This window comes from Mchenga conophoros, linkage group LG2 (genome assembly GCF_057382185.1).
Source record: "Mchenga conophoros isolate Kocher_MC1m ecotype Shallow Benthic linkage group LG2, M_conophoros_male_GT1.1, whole genome shotgun sequence".
In the NCBI taxonomy this organism is placed as follows: domain Eukaryota; kingdom Metazoa; phylum Chordata; class Actinopteri; order Cichliformes; family Cichlidae; genus Mchenga; species Mchenga conophoros.
The window spans coordinates 16,593,704-16,607,327 of record NC_140527.1 but is presented as its reverse complement, the minus strand read 5'-3'; the positions used below and the strand labels follow the sequence as shown (position 1 = coordinate 16,607,327).

General features: G+C 40.7%; 1 long non-coding RNA gene across 1 annotated transcript; it reads right to left on the bottom strand.

Annotated features, from left to right (window-relative positions):
• Positions 1–6,809: 6,809 nt before the first annotated feature.
• LOC146581803 (uncharacterized) lies at positions 6,810–7,703 on the bottom strand. Its single transcript, XR_014888649.1, has 3 exons — positions 7,626–7,703; positions 7,492–7,548; positions 6,810–7,059 (listed from the first exon to the last, which is right to left on the bottom strand). It is a non-coding gene; the product is annotated as an uncharacterized LOC146581803 (long non-coding RNA).
• Positions 7,704–13,624: the final 5,921 nt, after the last annotated feature.

Here is a 13,624-nt window from a genome sequence, read left to right as displayed (position 1 = left end):
TATCCACCACTCAATCAAAAGTTTATTTGTCCTTCACCTTTCATACAGCTTTGCAGGTCAGAGTGCTTTACAGAACAATAATAACCAATAGTAAAAAAAGCCCCAGCACAGTTGCTCTTTTTCACTCTCTCTTACACACCTACACGCAGAGACAAAAATATCACTACTGAGCCCACCATATAAAACATTAAAAACTTACATGAAGAAGTGCTATCAGTGAGGAAAAATCAAGCACTGGGAAAAAATCCTAAATAAATAAAAACACAAGAAACCAAAGAACAGTATATAAATAAAACAGTGTAAGAAACACCATAAATAAGCTAGCAGCAACACGTAAGAGAACGGTTGCTAATATGGGATGTCTTGATAAAACGAGCAGATATTTGAAGTTTACACACCTACCTACATTCTCGCCTGAAAATATCTTAAAAGTTTATTTTGTGACGTAGAAACACTAATAAAAGACATATAAAACAAAGTGGTGGCCGCCATTGTTTGACTCTGTAGAGGCGTGCTATGAATTGTGGGATATGGAGTGTTCCACCAAGCATACACCCTTGCGGTTACCATAACTATTCAATGGTTCGCGCAACCTTCAAAATTCCAATGGTTCCTGAAAGCAGCGACGCTGTGCGCGCCGTTGATATTGTCATCATTACGGTGATGCAAATACGGGTAGACAGGCCGTACCACTCCCGGCATACCACTAGAGAGAGGCAACACACCACAAATGAAGTTTGAAATTTGTTTCAGTGGGACCAAAAGATGGAGCCAACACATCACAAATGAAGTCTGTTTCTATGGGGCCAAAGGATGAATCTTTCTCATGGGCCTAGAAAAGGGCCTAAATGTGCACTAAAATCTAAATATTTAAAAAACTATAGTCATAAACACCAAAAGTCATAGCATACTAGTCCAGATCCAGCCGCACAAAATGATATAACATATGTAACCCTTGTGTCAAAAATGTGCGGCAGAAAAGCGCGGGAAAATTTGCACAAAAATATTAATATTTATAAAACTATAGAAGTCATAAACACCAAAAGTCATAGCACACCGATCCAGAACCAGCCGCACAAAATGATATAACATATATGAAGCTTGTCTCAAAACTGCGGGGTGACTTACGCGGCGAAATTTTATTTATTTATTTATTTTATTTTATTTTTTTTTTCTTAAATGACATCAGAAACAGCAGTATGCGACATTACGTGATGGCAGAGCTTCAGTTCATCCTTTGTCATTTTTTTTTTTTTTTTTTTTTTAATAAATAGGACAGGGGGAATGAATGAGAGAGAGAGGGGGAGAGAAAGAAAGAAAACCCAAGGGGAGAAGAGACGGTGAGAAGGGGGGGGAAGAGAGACAAAAAAAAAAACAAAAAAAAAACAAAAAAAAAAAAAACAAAAAACTCCTGGGTCACCTGTATGGAGAAAAAACAAACAAACAAACAAAAAAACAAACAGAGGAGACAGCAAACAACAAAGAGCAACATAATAATAGAGAAAACAAAGCACCATCACAATAAACTAGCTAGTCATAGATATCAGTATTTACTAAGTAATAAACGATATTGTGCAGCACGCAAGATAGACAGCGCACAGTGTGCTTTGAGGCAGCAGCCAAGAAAGCTTTAGTCCGCGTCTGTGAATACCCATGTGTGCATACCTGTGTGGATCAGCATGCTTGCATTCCAAAGGTTTCTCCATGTAATGATCTGCTAGGGAGTGTGGGGGGGCCACAGCCCCGTCCTCCAGGGTGTGAAGCGGGTATGGAGGAGATCAAAACTCCAGACATCCAGAGGCCCCCAGAACACAAGAGACCATGGAAGACCAACAGAGGGGCAGCCGCGCCACTGTTCCAGTAAGAGCTGAGGAGAGTCCCAGATGAGGGCTCACTCAGCAGCCGCGGAGCAGAAGCCAGGGGGGGTTGCAGTGACGCGCCCGTGAGCTCCGCCGGCCCCCAGCTGCGCCTGAGTGACCGAGCCCCAGGCCGAGAGGCCGGGGGCACCCCACCTCCAAAGGGGCCCGAGCGAGCCCCAGGCCCCAGGCCCCGACAAGCGGCCGCCAAGGAGTGAGCCGGTGTGTACCCGGACGCCCACCCGCAGACACAAAGAACCACCAACACACCGACACCTGAGGGAGTCCGCCACCGGCAGGGGAAGTGGTGGTGGGTGGAGATAGGCCTCCAAACCTTGGAGGGCCTGAGGTGTCCCCAGAGAGGTGGCGTCTGATACCCAACCTGACATATAGACACAGACATACAGGCACACACAGACACAAACATCCATTCCCACCCTCATGCTCTCATATGCACTCACTCCACACTCAACCAACGTGGAGACAGACATAAAGAGACGCTGTACACACAATCACACTCCCCAAGCGTACTCTACAAATCGGGTCTAGGTACCCTTGCCCCTGGAGGGGGGAATTGCACCCAGACCCAGGTGGTGTTACCCTTTTCCCTGCGGTGGGGAGAGGCAGACCACCCCGACTCCGCAGCAGCAGGGAGGCCCCACACCCCAGACCGCAGTCGGACGGCCAACTCCTCCTACTAGCCCTCCCGCTCCAGCAGGCCGCAGAGAATGGGGGTGGGAGAAGACTCCAAACCTCCCTCCACCCGCTCATTGTAGTGTTGATGCATATGTGTTCTAAGGTGCAATTAAAACCCAGGAGGGCATGGGGCTACCTGCCAAGGAGCAGCAGGTAAGCGCATAGTCCCTCCTGCTAACCCTCAATGACTAAGTGTATTTAAAATTGAGAGGTGGGCAACGACGTCAGGGGTGAGGTATACACCCTGATGGTGATTTGGACTCCGTGATTGTGCCCACCCCCAAGATCCTATATGTATGTGTAATGAGAGTGTGAATAATGTGAATGTCTAAGTTGTGGGATAAAATTGAGGCAGAGGCAGCCAGAAGGGGACAGGGGGGGTAGCCTCCTCTGCACCCTGGTGACATACCCCCACTCCAAGGCCCTGCATGTGTGGGTGGTTGTGGAGGAGCGGGAAGAGGGAGGCAGCTGGAGATGGGGAGGGAAGGAAGGGAGGGGCAGGTAACCCCTCCCTGGGGCCAGCTCCCCCGCTGACCCCAGTAGGCACTCCCACCCTCCGCGACCCGCCAGGGAAGGGGGGCCCAGGCCCATCAGACCGGGGCCCAGTGCAGTAGCGCCCCCCGGCTCCACAGAGCCCTGGACAGTCCACCCAACCCCACCACAGAGAAAACTGCACCCACCCCATCAACCACACATCTTCCAGACTACATAAGACGGTAAACGCCCAGGCTGAGATCTTCCTCCACCTCTCCTGTATCTCCCCCTCCTGCAGAGAGTTCCTGCGGCGAAATTTTAGGCGGAAGATTGAGAATAACTAGAAAAATTTGCATTTCCTGCGAAAATGCAGTGTGGATGCTTTAAAGCTGAAGCTGCCTGCAAAAACTAGCTGAAAAAGCTGAAAAGTTGCAGAAATTGTAAAAACTTTGCAGAAGCAAAGGAACTTTGCTAAAAGGGAATAACTTAGCAGAACTGCAATATCTTAGAGGAAACATAATACTTGACAGAAATACAATAGCATAGCAGAACTTAGCAGAAATATTGTAACTTACCAGAAACACGATAACTTCTCAAAAATACAAGAATTTAGGAGAAATAGTATAAGATAACAGAAAGAATATATTTAGCCAAAAATACTTAAGCATTACAGAAACACTATGATTTAGAAAAATAGTATAACAGAGCAGAAATACTGTCATTTACCAGAGACACTGTGATGAACTATGAATATTGTAATTTTAAATCAATACTATGTTTTAGCACAAATACTATATTTTGACAGAAATACTATCATTTGGCAGAAATACTATGTTTCAGCACAAATACTCTGGTTTAGCACAAATATTATAACATAGCAGAAATACAATTATATAGCAGAAATGCTATATTTAGAAAGAAAAATATAATATAGTAGAAATAGTATGATTTAGCAGAAATACTACAATATAGCATAATAACAATGATTTAGAACAAATACTATGATTGAGCAGAATAGTAATAACTTAAGTGAAAATACTGGAAAAGTAAAATGACAAGCTTAAAAAAAAGGAACATGGTTAACCTTCCTGCCTTCTTGGGACCTTTTTGTGCCACTGCTATGTGTTAAATGGCTGCCATTTCCACTGTGTTCAGTGGAATATAACCAAACTTGCCACAGGATAGTTTTTACCTGTCAATGTTAATATTCCAGTGTGAATTCCTTAAATCAGCCTAAAATGGCTGAGCAGCAGAAATCCCCACACCCATCACCCTGGGGACCATTTTCTGCCCATTGACTTCCATTATAAACGCTATTTTTCAACCCCAAATTATCATCATATGATTTTATTTTTTCTTCTTTTCTTGGATGTCAATGAAGACTCAGGGCCTTGAAGTTTTAATTTTTAAATTGCAAAAAAAATGCAAAAAAAATAATGGCAGGTCAAAATGTATGTTGGTGCCAATCTTTGGTCCATCTAAAGGCCTACTTATAATGACAATCACATATTACTTCAACTGGTTTTTTGTGGAAATATTTAGTTTCGTTTTTTGGTTTTTGGGGCTTATAACACAGGGCGCTCATGTAATAACACTGGGATTTGAAGGGTTAAAACAACGAAAATATAATTAAAACTTTACATGAATATTTCAGGGAGAAGTAGTTTTACAAGGTTGGCTAATTTAAAGTGGAATAAAATATGGATATATGGTCTTTTTATGGCGTGGCTGAGAATGGTCCCTAGGGTGATGGGTGTGAGTTTTTTAAAGGATGGCAGGAGGGTTAAGTTCCCTCAAAACTAATTGTTGTTCACCTGTGGAAAAAAAGTAAAGAAATAAAAATAAATTTAAAAAACAAGAAGGAACAGCCAACAGATACACACTAAATCAAATATGTATACACAAATGCACAGAGAGAGAGATGCCAGTCAACCAGTCTGAACATATTATATTTTTTTCCAACAATGAGATGCTGCCCTAAAGAGGGTCTCTCTCTCTCTCTCTCTCTCTCTCTCTCTCTCGCTCTCTCTCTCACACACACACACACACACACACACACACACACACACACACACACACACACACACACACACACACAGGGAGAGAGAAGCATGTTTTCAGTCAAGCAGCCTGGGAGCTGCTGAATTTGAATCCACAGAGGCTGTGTACTTTTTCCCGCCAGCACAGAGAGACACAGGATTTTTGCAGTCTATTTCTCATAGTGAGGACTCCCCTCAAACAAATGACCATAATTTCCTAACTGTATTGGCCAGAACGGTCATTCTTACACCGTTTTGTTCAGAAGAGATGGGGGAATCGTCAAGTGTTGACAATTTATCATTAAAATATGAATTTTTAGAGATATATGACATCGATGACTTGTTGGCTTAGAAGCCACGAAGGCCCCAATATGAAAATTTGAATGCCTCAGCCCACATATATGATTGGCTGGCTGGGAAGCCGTCCAGGCCCTGATTTGTAAATTTGAATGTCTCATCCCTAAGATATGATTGGCTGGCTGGGAAGCCGTGCAGGCCCTGATATGTAAATTTGAATGTCTCAGGCCTCACAGAGGATTGGCTGCCTGGGGACCTGGCAGAAATATATAGAAATACTATGATTAAGCATAAATACTACATTTAGCAGAAATACTATATTAAGCACAAATCCTATAATAAGCAGAAATACTATATTAAGCATACTATACTATATTACTATATTATCTTTTTATCCTATAAAAATCCTATAAAAAGCAAAAATACTGTACTATGATTTAGCAGAAATACTATATTTAGCACAAATCTTATAAAATAGCAGAAATAGTATGATTTAGCACAATAGTAATAACTTAAACAGAAAAATTGGAAAAGCAAATTGGACAGCTGAAAAAATGCTGAACATGCTGAGGGTCCCTCAAATATACTTGTTAAATGAAAAAAATCGGCAAAAAAAATATATAACAGCCACACAATCACAAATATGTACACATATGGACACACATGCACAGAGAGACACACACACAAGATCCAATTCAGTCAACCAGTCTAAATATATTGAATTTGAATCTTACAATAAGATCATCCCATAAAAAGGCTCTCTCTCTCTCTCTCTCTCTCTGTCACACACACACACACACACACACACACACACACACACACACACACACACACATACGGGTCTATGTGGTATGGAGGGACTATCCTACGTCAATCCGCCCGGTGGTGGTTTAAGTGGACTACCCTTTTCAAAGGACTTAGAGCCAAGGGAGCGAGGTTAAAGTGTTCGAAAAAATCTGAAAAAAATTTGGGTCACTTCAGACCTCATACACTCCCTATAGAAGTCTAGATACACTGATACACACCAACCAGACTCTATTGTGTTTTCTGGAGACATTGTCCACTTGACAACAATGTGTTTTATGAGGTCCAAAAAAACCCAATATTGGGTCTTTAAAGGGACAATGATGTAATATTTAAATAGCTCATCATTACCATGAATACACATCTGACAAGACACAGGATTACTGGAACATCATTTTATTAGTGTTCTTGGATCTGAACATTAATTTTAACCATAAATTAAAAAAGAAATCTATGGACAAAAATGCCCACGCTTCCCACAGAAATATAAAAACCCGTCAAAAAAAACCCTAAATAAATTAAATGTAAAAATTATGAAATACAAACATTTAACAAGAACTTTTTTTTCTTTAAACAGAACATCAGTGTTAACAACAATTGGCAATCTGACCAAGATGTAAAACCACATCTGGCTAAACAGTTATTTTAGTTCATTTTTTTCTGCCTTTTTGCAGTTAATCCTCTGTTTCTTACAAAATCTCTTATGTTTTGAACTGTTCTTCCTGCCAACACCGGATCTTCTACCAATTTGCAATGACTGCATTCATTTTTGGTGGCTAGTTTCCCTTCGTTTATGTGGTCTTTAAAATGCCTCATCACTGCAGCAACCTCAGCCTTGGACCACATGTTTTTGGGAGCTCTTCGGGAATTGTGGGATTGAGCAGCATTTTTCTCTGGAAGATATATAAAGTAGTAGTAGTTAAAACAAACAAAAAAACAAACAAAAAAAACAAAAAACATTTGCTTGCTAAAAGAATGGATGCTACCCTGTACTAACTTCTGAAATGTGTTGCTACCATCAATATCAAAACGAGCTAAAATTCTCTTTGAAAATTTATCAAATTTCTAAAATGAGACAACATTTAGCGTTCCACTGTGAATAAAAGACTGAATAAAAAGTTGAATAAAAGTCTCTTGATGCATGCTCAATCATCCAGGTAAGTAAATCCCAAAACGTTGATTCTGTTAATCTGGACGTAGCGTTTTCAGTGGGAGAAACATTTTGTCACTCATCCAAGGGACTTTTTGCCACCACTCTGCAGTTTGCCATATGTTGCAAAGTGATGAAACAATAATAAGCTTAGAGAACCAACTGCACCCCTTACCTTCAGAGGGAGCAGCAGTCTCACTTGCTGCAGGCATTGTGAGTGGTCCTTCATCTGCTGATTACACAATTTGATTAAGTTTTAATATTTGTACAAACATTTTATCCACAGAAACCAAGCTAGTGGTAACTTACCACAATCTACAGTGTCTTGGAGCTGCGCTGTGTTTGTGGAATCAGCTACTGCATGTACAGGCTCACTGGTGCCACACGCCGACATTGTGAGTGCTGTGTCATCATCATCTGATTCACTCTCACTGTCCTTTGTTTCAGCATCACTTAATGCAATTTCATCTGAGAAATTGTGTGGGAGGGACGAGATATGACAAAAAACAGAGCAAATATTGGAAATTATAGTACATAGTTTTACTATTTAAGGCCTGCTGCTGGGTTGTTGCCCTCCTATGGCCTACTCAACATCCAGGTAGCACCTCCATGCTCTGGACACTACACTAACAGACACAGCAAACCTTCTTGCCACAGCTCACATTGATCTGCTACGCTAGATGAGCTGCACTACCTGAGCCACTTGTGTGGGTTGTAGACTGTCTCATGCTACCACTAAAATGAAATCACCGCTAGCATTCAAAAGTGACCATAACATCAGCCAGAAAGAATAAGTGCTGAGAAGTGGTCTGTGGTCACCACCTGCAGAACCAGTCCTTTATTATGGTGAATTGACTATAATTTCCACTTGTTGTCTACTCTATTTGCAAAACAGCATGTGAAACTGGTTGTCAGTGTTACTTCCTAAGTGAACAGTTTGATATAACAGAAGTGTGACTGACTTGGAGTAACATCGCATTGTTTAAGTGTTCCCTTTATTATTTTGAGCAGTTTATGTTATGGAATGGGGAATTGAGGACAATCCCAAGTATACCATTTTTACAAGGTCCTGCACCAATGAGGTAATACTACATTTCTTTAATTAGACGTGACCACCCATTAATTAAAAAGGGAGCAGTGTTGATTTCAGCTAGTCTTAACTTGTTGAACTCCATTAACCCTTTAAGACCTACCATAGAACCAAGTCCGCCAGAGCTTATATTATATTTTTACATGCTGTGGAGCCATTTTTGGGAGCATTTCAAGTTGCTATACATCAATACAACCATTATAGCCCAGATTTTAATAATATGTATTCATTAAGTGCATAGTAATTACATAAATTGCAAAAAAGTGCAATAAACTACAAAAAAATTGAAAATCGTTTTTGCTTTTTTAACATATATTTGTAGTTAGAGAAATTTAAGAGGCTTATCCCTCAAAACTGTAAATACAAAAAAGTTGCACAAAATAGTTTCCCACCACAGGAAATTTATTTTGAGTGTCTTCATAGTTTTATTTTTGAAATACACCAATTTTTATACACTGCAGGAAAAACGAAAATAAATATTATACTGCAAATTTGCAAAAAAGCAGCATATGCATCAAAATAAACTATTTCCAGCAGTGCAATATGAGTCCTAAGCATCCCAGAAACGACACAGAAAGTCATAAAGTCAAAGATAACTTTTAAAAAGACGAGTATAGGCCCTGAGGCCCTGATAGTAAAAAAGACTACATTTCCGCGAAAATGACGTCACTTCTGGTTTCGGGCAGGTAATGGCGGAAATGCAAAAGTTCGCGCTGACGTCTATTCCAACGTAGGAAGTGTTATGACCAGCTGATTGGATCGGTAAAGCGTGTTTCTGGAATATTATGTTTTTGTTCCTGCAAGCGCTTTTTATGCAGTTTTTGCAAAGCTTTATGTGGAAGGAAACCGTGACCTAGGACAAGCTGATGGCATCAGATGTAAGTACAACTCCTCTGGTTTCATATGCAAAAAAATTTTTGCGCTAGCTTACGGGATTTAAAAATAGTTACGCAAAACAGAGCGTGCCCGCTCCGATCGGCTGTAAAGGGTTAATGCTTTTTACTATATACTGTACCTATTCACTAAATGTCTCACCTTTGCACTTATAGCCAAGCCACTTGAGGGAGGAAACCAGTCCCACACACTGAATGCACTTGTCCAAAGATGATATTGTTGTGCACACCAGACGATGATTGTGACACTGTTAGCAAAATATTGCAACATTTATTTGTTTTGGACAGTTGGAAAGGTGAGGTGTTTTCAATTCAGTTGCAGATATCAACTAATAAACGTCGTCCATGTAAATCACATCTCACCCAGGTGACTGCCAAACACACACACACAGCATCCATAAAGAATGATGATAGATTAAATTATTAGTTCATTAAGTGGTACACTGGATTATATTTACCCTTTCAGGCTCTGGATGTTTCAGGTCCAGATCATTGTTTGGAAAGCTGTTTGGTTGCGTCTTTAGGCAGCTCACAGTCTTCTGAATCTGGCTGGTCTCAGTCTTCGTGTGTAACAGATAGAAAATGAAAATACAGTGCATTTTTGAAGACTCTTTTGAAACATTAAATAGCGATAATAACAAATAGCGTAAGGTACACATCGTGCATGAGAAACATTCATTAAAATCTGTCCTAGGTCAATGTTACCTCTTCAAAATCTTGCACTGAAGAAGAATGCATGGCTTCTGAGCCTTGCTGAGGCATTTCTTCATCAAGATCCTGCAACAAAGAAAAGATGGCACAAAGATTAGACCAAGTGCTCTTCTTGCAACTGTACTGGGAAGGCCTGAGCTTCTGTTTTTATTTTGCATGTGTGTTTGTGTGTGTTTGTGTGTGTGTGTGTGTGTGTGTGGGGGGGGGGGGGCTTTTCACTCAAGAAATGTTTTCTTCTGAAAAAAATACTGCCTACAATAATTAACAACTGATTCCTTTGCAATCATCCATCCTCTTCCACTTATCCTTATCAGGATTGTGGGGTAGCAGGTTTGGGGCCTATACCAGCTACCATAGGGCAGTACAACCTGGACAGATCACCAGTCTAACATGGAAGGACAAGCATTTGCATTCACACCAAAGGGCAGTTTTGAATCACCAGTAGAGCAGGGCGATATGGCCAAAAATATTTATCACGATATATATTTGACAATTTGCGATAACGATATAACTGACGATATAATTGATGCGAGACAAAATACTCCACAACATTACTAGCGCAAAAAGACAACCTTCCATTTATTTTCACTTAAACAAGAAGCTGGTTTTTATGTACATTAAAGCTTTATAAAAATGTAACAGTGCAAATGCAAATTCCTTGCTGAAAGTTTAACCAAAAGGCATTTCCAGTAGAAATGGGCTGACATATCCTGAGCATAACCATGTATAATATCCACTGAAGTTAAAAAGAGGTGCTTTGCAACATTAAACTGCAGTGTGCAGTATGCATTTTTCGGACCATAAGGTGCACGGGATTATAAGGCACATTAAGCGAAACAAAGCAGTCAGATAAATCAAACTTTATTAAACTCATTCTTCTTGCTTCCTCCACTCCTGTACCATTGATTCATTAATGTTGAATTCTCTGGCAGCTGCTCTATTCCCATGTTGTTGCAGTATATTAATGACTAACCTTGTATTGTGGATGGATTATCTCAGTTGTTCTCCTGACTGAAGTTTGGTCTGTTTACAGCATCCTGCCATGCGATTGCATTTGTCTCTAACCATGAGGAACCTTCACGTTAACTTTTATAAGTGGAAAAGTGTTAGTGTTCGTCCTCCAGCTTCACTGTTTATGTTATGCTAACATAGCTGTGTCGCTAGCAATCACGTAGCACATCATTATATACCAGCTAGCCCAACTTCAGTAACTCTACAAACGTCACTGCTGTTTAGTTTCCTGTCTTCATTTATGTTGGAAGTGATAGCAGAGCTGTACGTTTGAATTTTTTCAGAAATCTCTCAGTCAGAACATGCTATATCACGCTTAGGTAACTAGCAAAACTAGCGAGCTAACTTCCGCTAGCTTTCTGCTAACTTCTAACTCGTTAAATGTAATAACTTTGGTTTTCATGGATGCCTGGAAGTTAAACTTTATAGTTACACCTGGTAAAGCAGCAATGCTGATCGTTTTATTAAAGATGAAAGAATTTAGACAGTTTTTAACTCTCAGTGATGCTGCAGTGTTGTTTGACCTGAAGAATACAGAGTTTAGGACCCAGATTACTCCCAGATTTAAGAGCATCTTAGTCCGACAAATATGACAATAACAACGGCCGCTTGCATGTTCTGCAAAAAAAATGTGCTTTGTCGTGTATCTGACGGACAAACACCAAACCAGTTCCACATCACGGAAGTTGCACCATTTTTACAAACCAATTCTGGTTTATCTGTTTCACTCAACAATCGGCCATGTGCGTATGAAAACAAAGGCACTGCGCATGCGCGTTTTACTCCCATTCTATCGCGATATTTCATTTTCCTATCGTTGCCTAACATTATACCGGTATTACCGTGAACGGTATAATATGGCCCAGCCCTAATCACCAGTTAACCTGACCCCATAAGCTACATCTTTGGACTGTGGGAAGAAGCCAGAGTACACAGCCAGAGAGAACCCATGCACTACAGCAGTAAAAAGTGCCTAAAACAAGTTAAGAAGTTGTATAGTACTATCTATCTTAATGTTCAAGCCTGAGTTTCAAACCATTTCAACATAGAAACAAAGCACATGCAGTCAGTTCTGCATGCTGTAGGTCAAACTGTCAAAAAATACAAGAAGACCCCTCCTAAAACCAGAGTGATGTCACCATGAAGCAAACTTTGACGGAGTCTCCCAATAACAGTGTGGTCCTCCTAAGTCACATTTGGGTGGTTAACACACACACACACACACACACTCAGATGTTATCCAGACTTGCACTTTGAAACAATGAAAAGGACCTACAAGCCACGGTCCATGTAAATCACATCTCACCCAGGTGACTGCCAAACACACACACACAGCATCCATAAAGAATGATGATAGATTAAATTATTAGTTCATTAAGTGGTACACTGGATTATATTTACCCTTTCAGGCTCTGGATGTTTCAGGTCCAGATCATTGTTTGGAAAGCTGTTTGGTTGCGGCTTTAGGCAGCTCACAGTCTTCTGAATCTGGCTGGTCTCAGTCTTCATGTGTAACAGATAGAAAATGAAAATACAGTGCATTTTTGAAGACGCTTTTGAAACATTAAATAGCGATAATAACAAATAGCGTAAGGTACACATCGTGCATGAGAAACATTCATTAAAATCTGTCCTAGGTCAATGTTACCTCTTCAAAGTCTTGCACTGAAGAAGAATGCATGGCTTCTGAGCCTTGCTGAGGCATTTCTTCATCAAGATCCTGCAACAAAGAAAAGATGGCACAAAGATTAGACCAAGTGCTCTTCTTGCAACTGTACTGGGAAGGCCTGAGCTTCTGTTTTTATTTTGCATGTGTGTGTGTGTGTGTGTATGTGTGTGTGTGTGTGGGGGGGGGGGGGGGGGGGCTTTTCACTCAAGAAATGTTTTCTTCTGAAAAAAATACTGCCTACAATAATTAACAACTGATTCCTTTGCAATCATCCATCCTCTTCCACTTATCCTTATCAGGATTGTGGGGTAGCAGGTTTGGGGCCTATACCAGCTACCATAGGGCAGTACAACCTGGACAGATCACCAGTCTAACATGGAAGGACAAGCATTTGCATTCACACCAAAGGGCAGTTTTGAATCACCAGTTAACCTAACCCCATAAGCTACATCTTTGGACTGTGGGAAGAAGCCAGAGTACACAGCCAGAGAGAACCCATGCACTACAGCAGTAAAAAGTGCCTAAAACAAGTTAAGAAGTTGTATAGTACTATCTATCTTAATGTTCAAGCCTGAGTTTCAAACCATTTCAACATAGAAACAAAGCACATGCAGTCAGTTCTGCATGCTGTAGGTCAAACTGTCAAAAAATACAAGAAGACCCCTCCTAAAACCAGAGTGATGTCACCATGAAGCAAACTTTGACGGAGTCTCCCAATAACAGTGTGGTCCTCCTAAGTCACATTTGGGTGGTTAACACACACACACACACACACACTCAGATGTTATCCAGACTTGCACTTTGAAACAATGAAAAGGACCTACAAGCCACGGTCCATGTAAATCACATCTCACCCAGGTGACTGCCAAACACACACACACAGCATCCATAAAGAATGATGATAGATTAAATTATTAGTTCATTAAGTGGTACA